Below are 9,153 nucleotides of genomic sequence, written 5' to 3'. Positions count from 1 at the left end.
AGACTAGGTGATTCGGAGAAAAATGAAAAATAAATCTTAATAGCATCAAAAACCTAAGAAAATAGGAAAACTTAGTAAACAGTATGAAGGAACCCTGGTGGCAGAATCGTTCAGCACTAGGCTGCTAACCGAAAGGTTGGTGGTTTGAACCCACCAGTGGGTCCATGGAAGTAAGATGTGGCAGTCTAGTTCCATAAGGAGTTACAGCTTTGGAAACCCTATGGGGCAGTTCTACTCTGTAACACATGGGGTCACCATGAGTAGAAAATAGACTAGACAGTACCTAACAGCAACAAATAGAATAAGAATACAATTACGGAAAGATGACTATCAATGACCCTCACCAACTTCTGGCTTTTGCCAATAGTTTTAAAGAGGTTGCTTTTGGTAAAATCTTGAGTCATGGGGCAAATATAGCTGCTTCCTGTTCCATCAGAGGAACAGCTTCTAAAGCAGTGGTTCTCCAAGCGGTTCTTTAATTTAGCAACATTAGCATAACTGGGCAAATTGTTAGAAACGCAAATCCCGAGCCCCTCCCTATTGTTGTTGTTGTCAGTTGCCGGGGAGTCCACACTGACTCACAGTAACTCATGTACAACAGAACAAAATGTTGCCCAGTCTTGCACCATCCTCACAATTGCAGCATGTGAAAGTCCATCTTGCAGCTACTATGCCAATCTATCTCACTGAGAGTCTTCCTTACCCTCACTGGCCCTCTACTTCTTCAAAAATGATGTCCTCCCCTAGTGATTGATCCCTCCTGAGGAGGTGATCAAAGTAAGTGAATTTGGCAATGTTCTATTGTGATCCATAGGGTTTTCAGTGGCTAATTTTTGGAAGTAGATCAACAGGCCCTTCCTTCTAGTCTGTCTTAGTCTGGAAGCTCCACTGAAACCTGTTCATCATGAGTGACGCTGCTGGTATTTGAAATACTGTCGGCATAGCTTCCAGCATCACAGCAACATGCAAGCCACCACAGTATGACAAACTGACAGATGGGTGGTGGCTGCACATGAGGTACATTGGCTGGGAATCGAACTCTGGTCTCCCACATGGAAGGCAAGGATTCTACCACTGAACCCCAGTGTTAGAATCACCCCATGAGACTCAAGTACTCCCATCATTTTCACAGGCCTCAGGCTTAACTGACAGAGAACTCACAAGCACAAAAAGCTCATCTGCTCCACTATCTTTAGAATAGGAAAGACCAGGTGGACACAGTAGAAATGGCCTGGCTGTGGAACATTTGGTATTTTAATATCTAGTGAAAACCCAAACCACCTGCTGTCGGGTCGACATTGACTCATAGTAACCTCATGTGTGTCAGAGTAGAACTGGGCTCCACAGGCTTTTCAATGGCTGTGATCTTTCAGAAGTAGATCACCAGAACTTTCTTCTGAGGTGCCTCTGGGTAGACTCTAACCTCCAACTTTTGGTTAGCAGCCAAGCACATTAACTGTTTGCACCACCCAAGGACTCCTGGAATTTTAATAGAACATTCCTAAAAGTAGGGATGTTAGACATAATGATTGCAATAATCTCTAAACTGCTATTTAAACTGTTAAAGAATCAAATTTCAGGGCCATGGGGTGAAGACATGCTGAACCCTTTCTGGTTGGTTAAGAAAGGAGGCAAGACAGAGGCGAGAACAGGAAGACTCAAAGTAGCAAAGTTAATAAATGCCTAGAAGAGAAGCACAGTGAGAAGTCCCACTGACTCACCACTCCAGGTCTTCCTGGTTGGTCCTTAAAAATGGTGGCTGGAACTGGGAGGAAAAAGGCTACAGCAACCTATGATTGGCCAACGATTACACCCTTCTCATTGGCCCAGGTGGGCCTTTGATGAACTGACTCAGAGACTACGGGAAATAAAGTTTTTTATTTTTTTGGTAATTTTCCCACCTTACGTATTGGTCTAGCCCTCTGCCCTGGGTGTCATACAGAACGATAGATACTTCTGAGTGAGATTCTGATTTAGGATTCCCAGAGCTTCTGACCGTGAGGAGGCTTCTTCATTCCTGTTGCCATGGAGTCGATTCCATGTGACAGAGTAGAACTACTCCATAGGGTTTCCCAGGCTGTAATCTTTATGAGAGCAGATCACCAGGTCTTTTCTCCCTCGGAGTGGCTGGGTGGGTTTAACCCACCGACCTTTCAATTAGCAGCCAGCGCTTAACCACTGTGCCACTAGGGTTCCCCTTAGAATCCTCCAGTCTTCCCCCAAATGACTAATGTAGGGAGTAGGGGTGACTTGCTTTATAATCCAAACGTTTTGTTCCTTTCTGCCTTCTAAGCTCCTTGAAGAATGTTAGTTTGTCAAAATCATCTGTCACCAGTCTTATTGTTGTTGTTAGTTGCCATCAAGTTTGCCCTGACTCCTAATGATCGTGTGTACAACAGAACAAAACGTTGCTCAGTCCTGAACCATCTTCAAGATTGTTGGTTATCTTTGAGTCCATTGTTGTGGCTACTGTGTCAATCTATCTCACTGAGGATTTCCTCGTTTTTGTTGACTCTCTGCTTTACCAAACATGAGGTCTTTACCTAGTGACTGATCTTTCCTGATGTTGTGTCTGCTATATGTAGTACCTAAGAGGAGCCCAATGAATATTGGATAATGTGGTTCTGAGTAGGTAGTACAGGTGTTAGGTTTTTCAGGTGTGAGTTCCATATTTCATCGAGCACGGTTTTTACTCTGCCCCTAGCTTCCTTGTAACCATTACAATCATTTCTGAAGTTCACTGAAAACTATAATGTACCAGGAACTGTGCTTTTATAATCACGCTCTTGTGTCATCCTTACAAGAATCTGTTTAATTAAGTACTATTATTTTCTTTTCTCCTTGTGAAATATATTATACATATTAAGGAGTGTAGACAACATAATGAAAATTTTAAGAAATAACCATAGTTATAATACAAACCTCTCTGGTCAGAACCCACATTAAGAAATAAAAATTACCAGCACCTTGGCAGGCTCTGTCTACCCTGCTGCCGTCTCATGCTTGTTCCACCCTCACTGGTTGTAACCGAAGTGAGTTTTGTGTTAATTATTTCCTTGACTTTCCTTTTATTTTTCCCACTGATATATGTTCCCATAAGATACACTTCAATGAGATGGATTGACACAATATCCACAACAATGGGCTCAAACATACCAAGGATCATGAAGACGGCACAAGACAGGACAATGTTTCATTCTGTTGTACGTAAGGCCGCTGTGAGTCAGAGATGACTTGACTACAACTAACATTAACAAGAACAACAAGAAATCCCTGGCTGGTGCAAATGGTTAACGTGCTCAGCTGCTAATCGAAAGGTTGGAGGTTAAAGTCCACCGAGAGGCATCTTGGAAGAAAGGCCTGGGGATCTACTTCTGAAAAATCATCCTTTGAAAATCCTGTGGAGCACAGTTCTACTCTGACACGCATGGGGTCATCATGAGTCAGGGTTGACTTGATGGCAACTGGTTACTGGAAGATATATATTTAGTTTCGCTTGTTTTTAAATTATAGTGTATATACCCTTCTGTGACTTGCTTCTTTCAGTAACCATTATGTTTTAGAGATTCATCAGTGTTAATTTGTTTTAGCTGCATTTCACTTAGTCTTACCTTACAGTATTTAAGTGTATGAATGTATCATGATTTAAGTATCCATCTTACCATTGATGTACAGTTGGATTACTTCTCAATTTTTGCTGATATGAACTGCTGTTTCAAACATCCTTGCACATGGTTCCCTAGCTTACATGTGCAGGACTGTTGGGTTGCCTAAGAACTGTTGGGTCATAGAAGACTAAGGTGTGCCTGACCCAAGCCATGGCATTTTCAATCGCCTCATATGCATGGGAAAGCTGGACAATAAATAAGGAAGATAGAAGAAAAATTGACGCATTTGAGTTATGGTGTTGGTAAAGAATACTGAATATACCATGGACTGCCAGAAGAACAAACAAATCTGTTTTGAAGGAAGTACAGCCAGAACACTCCTTAGAAGTGAGAATGGCAAAACTTTGTCTCATGTACTTTGGATATGTTATCAGGAGGGACCAATCCCTGGAGAAGGATATCATGCTTGGTAAAGTGGAGGGTCAGTGTAAAAGAGGAAGACCCTCAATGAGATGGATTGACACAGTGGCTGCAACAGATGGGCTCAAATATAGCAACGATTGTGAGGAGGGTGCAGGACCTGGCAGTGTTTCTTTCTGTTGTACATAGGGTCGCTATGAGTCGGAACCAACTTGACAGCACCTAACAACAACAAAGAGGGTGCACAATTCCTAGGTAATGACCAACCTATTCCCAAGTGGTTTTACCAAATTACATTACCATCACAGGTAGCTGAATCTCCCCCTGGCTGCACCTCACTGCCCACACCCAGTATGATCAAAATTTGAAAATACTTGCCAAATATTGAGTGAAAAGAGATTTCATTTATCTTTACATGATTACTAATAAAGTTGAGCATTTTTCTCATATTAATGGGACCCTTTTGGTCTCTTTTGTGAAATATCTTTTCATTGTTTTGCTTATATTTCTATTAGTTATTTTGTTTTTATTTGCGTCTAGAAGAGCTTTACGTATTCTGGATACTGTTCTTTGTCAGTTATGTATAACGCATATATCTTCCCCCAGTTTGGTTTGTATTTTTCCCCCATAGGGGTCATTTGCTAAATAGTTTTTATTTCTAATTAAATCAAATTGATCAAGTTTTACTTTAAGACAACTTATTTGGTTCTTTGGTTTTATTGGGTTAAGGAAATTCCTTTCATTCTTAATTCACAAAGGTACATTTAGGATCTTGAATAGATGATGAATCTTCCAGATTTATCTTCCTTTATCTATTAAGATGATCATTTTTTTTCTTTTTTAATCTGTTAAATATGCAGCATTACATTGATCAGCCATACCCAGATCACCTTCCATACCAATTACAGCAGAATGGCAGCATGTGGGAGCCAATCACCAGTTAAAGACTCCCCAGGTGATTCTAATGTATAGCCAATCTTGTGTACCACTGTGTTAAGGAAGTATGAAGTGCCGCTACAAATTTTAACACCTGTTCAACATACCTATGATTGCGTTCATCCCACCAATATTTATTGCATCCCTCATATTTGACTAGATCTGTGCCAGGTGCTGATGTAGATTGACAGAGTATTCGCCTTATGGAATTTATGGTAGAGATGGTTGTCTGAAGTTGAGATTGTCAGTGGGCCACTTCTCTTCCTTAGGCACTGACCAGATTAGTTGTTTCGGAGAGCCTATAGGAGGTTGTAATCACTTCATATGCATGTGAAAACTGGACAATGAAAAAGGAAGACAGAAGACTAATGGATGCATTTGAACTGCGGTATTGGTGAAGAATGTTGAATACACTGTGCACTTCCAGAAGACTGAGCAAATCTGTCTTAGAAGAAATAAAACCAGAATGCTCCTTAGAAGCAAGAATGGTGAAACTTTGTCTTGCTTACTTTGGACATGTCATCGAAAAGACCAATCGCTAGAAAAGAACATCACGTTTAGTAAAGTAGAGGGTTGGTGAAAATGAGGGAAACTCTTCATAAGATGGACTGACACAATAGCCAGAACAATGAGTTCAAACATATCAAAGATCATGAAGATGGTGCAGGACTGGGCAACGTTTCCTTCTATTATACATAAGTTTGCCATGATTTGGAGCAAACTCCAAAGCAACCAACAACGGTAACACAGGAGATTCTTGACCAGGTGCCTCAACAGCTCCAACCTCAGAAGTTGGGGCTGGACCACCTTCTAACCAGCAGACCCTGTGAAGGGCTGTGTGGAGGAGGATAGTTAGGCCACGCAAGCCCAGTGCAGAAAAGCTCAGGTGAAGCACTTTTCCCTTCCTTTTTGAACTTGGTCATCAAGAGCCTACTTTGGCCAATAATAAAGAGGGAGGAAGTAACGCTGGCCAATCACAAGGTGGGGATGGCCTTTTTCTTCCTGCTTCCTGGCTTGTTTGCTTTAGGAACTGGTTAAGGACACCTGCCGTTGGGATTGGTGAGTTACTTTTCTTTGCGACTTGCTTCTTTGGTTTTTAAAGATCCCTTTATTTATGTTGTTACCTAAATTCTCCAATTTTCTTACTTTCTTATGTTTTTTTTCTAAACCAGAAATTCATCGTTATGGCCTTACAATAGGCACTACTCTTTTATTTGATGTGCTAAATGTTAGTGAAAGAAAGGATATTTTAAGTGGGCAGGTATAGAATTCCTTGCCTTAAAAAATTAAAACAAAAAAAGTAGTTGCCGTTGAGTCAATTCCAATATATGGCGAGCTCGTGTGTATCTCAGAGTAGAACTGTGCCCCCATAGGGTTTTCAGTGGCTGAGTTTTCAGAAGTAGATCACCAGGCCTTTCTCTCCAGAGAAAGGGTGGACTCAAACCTCCAATCTTTTGACTAGCAGCCAAGCACATTAACTGTTAGTACCACCCAGGGACTCCACACTATTATATAACCCATTGCTATGGAGTTGATTCTGACTCATAGTGACCCTACAGGATGGAGAAGAACTACCCCATATGGTTTCCAAGGCTGTAATCTTTACGAAAGCTGACTGCCACATCTTTCCCCCTTGGAGCAGCTAGTGAGTTCAAACCACCGACATTTTGGTTAGCACCCAAGCGAGCACTTAACCACTGTGTCACCAGGGCTCCTTAGTATTATATAGAACACTTTAATATTGTATTGCATAAACTTTACACCTAGTGGTTCTGCTTCATAGATTCCTAAAAACGAAATGCTGTGTCAACGTGTTTAAATTTATTAAAAGCTTTGAAGACTTTTTACTTTCCTCGAAGGAGAAAACACTGTTTTACACCACCATTCTATACACCATCTGACCACATGACAAGACTTTTTTTTTTTTCTTTTTTCTAAACTGTAAGATGAACTGCTTTGTGTATGCCTGTTCTAGCCAGTTAATATTTCTTATCTTTTCAACTTCTATATCTAATAGGTTGTTGGTATTTCCTCAATGATTATTGACAGAATTCCTGAATTAAGACTTTCTTTTTTTTCCCCCTGTGGTGAATATACACATAGGAAAATATACGCCATCTCAACAATTTTTACACATATAATTTAGTGACATTGATTACATTCTTGAAGTTGTGCACCCATTCTCACTATCATCTTGCAAATTGTTCTACCACCATTAACATAAACTCAATGACGCCCCTAAGTGGAAACTTCCCCCTGTTAAGACTAATTTTTAGATTGGCTCTTATTAAGTTTTATTTAAGCTTATTGCTGCTATGCCTACATTATTTTCTTACTCAGAGGTTGGATATATGTGATGCTATGTCTTTCCTAAGTCCTGATCATATTTCCTTTAAAAAATACAACTATCTCACTTACCTGGAATTTGTATGTGAAGTAATGTGAAGCTTGCATTGTCCTCACATCTAAGCAATTGGTCGATTTTTCTCAGCATCATTTCTAAAATGCTGCTACAACGGATGCCAGAAATCTCCAACTGTGTCTACTCTGCTGCCGTGATGACACTTCCACTTTTAAAACTTACTGCCAAGAGTTTTAATTGATCTGGAAAGGAAGGTGTCAATTTTAGAGACCCTTCAGTTCGGATTTGTGATGCCACTTTTATCATGTGCTTAATTAGGGTTGTCTGCAGGCACTTACACGTACCACATGCAGACATCAGTTGCCTTTTTTTGTGTGTGGACTATTTATTGCAACTACTTTTGTAGTTAGGTCATATTCTAAATCTTAGTTTTAAGTTTTCCTTGCCAGCCTCAGCCCATGTAACCATTATTATTTTTGTTGAGAATATACACAACAGAACATACACCAATTCAATAGTTTCTACATGTCCAATTCAGTGACAATGATTACATTCTTTGGGTTGTGCAACCATTCTCACCCTCCTCTGAGTTGTTCTTCTTCCATTAACATAAATTCACTGCCCCCTAAGGTTCCTATCTAACCGTTTGGAGTTGCTGTTGTTAATTCGATTCCATATAGGTAGATCTTAAAGGTGCACAGTACTCAAGGCAGAGATTCTTTACTAGTTAAGCTAAACTATTGTTTGGTTTTTAAGAAGACTTAAGGGGATATTTTTGGTTTAAGGTTTAGAAGCCATGTAATTCTTTATGAACTTGAAATACCACTGGAGCAAGGGCAGAGAAATCCCATTGAGATAATTAAGGCAATTTTATTAACTATATAAACATGAAGAGAACTTAACCTCTTAGCAAATATGCTTAAGTTTCAATTATGGATCTGGAGACTGAGAATGTTGGGGAGAAAGAAACACATGGCCTTGCCATGATGGAAATTACAAATTAAGAGAGCAATCAGACCTTAAAACAAAATTTACAACTAGTGGTAAAACAGGAGCCCTGACACACAGTGATTAAGCACTTAGCTGCTAACCGAAAGGTTGACAGTTCAAACCCACCCAGCAGCTCCATGGGAGAAAGACCTGGTGATCTGCTTCTATAAAGATTACAGCCTGGGAGACCTCTATGGGGCAGTTATGCTCTGTGCTGTAGGGTTGCTGTGAGTTAGAATCAACTTGATGGCAATGGGTTTAGTTAAAAAGAAAAGGCAATGGCTCCACCTTCTGCAAAGAACAAGGAGAAGACAATGCAAGAGTTTATATGGGACATAAACCAGGCTGTGAGGTTATTTCTTGTTGCCCTGTGTGTCAGAGGGAGTCTCTGGGTGGTGCAAACCGCTTACGTGCTCAGCCAAAATGTTGGAGGTTAGAATCTACCCAGAGGCACCTTAGAAGAAAGGCCTGGCCATCTGCTTTGGAAAAACCAGCCATTGAACACCCTGTGGAGCACAGTTTTACTCTGACACCCATGGGGTTGCCATGAGTTGGAGTCGACAGCAACTGGTTTGTGTGTCAGGGGTCCCCAAGATCACCCATAGGTGTGATAATTTTCAAGGGGGACTCAAAGTTATGACTTACTATAGCAAAGGGATGCAAAACAATCAGCAAAGGGAAAAGCCATAGGAGGAGAACTCCAGAGGAAACCAGGTTCAAGCTTCTACGAGTCTTCTCCCAGGACATGCTTAATTCCTCCAGCAATAATTTGTGACAATGCACTTGAAATGTTACCTACCAGGGAAGCTGGTAGAAACTCAGGGCCCAGAGTTCTTG

Source organism: Trichechus manatus, unplaced genomic scaffold, assembly GCF_000243295.1.
Source record: "Trichechus manatus latirostris isolate Lorelei unplaced genomic scaffold, TriManLat1.0 scaffold00087, whole genome shotgun sequence".
Lineage (NCBI taxonomy): Eukaryota > Metazoa > Chordata > Mammalia > Sirenia > Trichechidae > Trichechus > Trichechus manatus.
Note: the sequence above shows the minus strand (reverse complement) of the source record.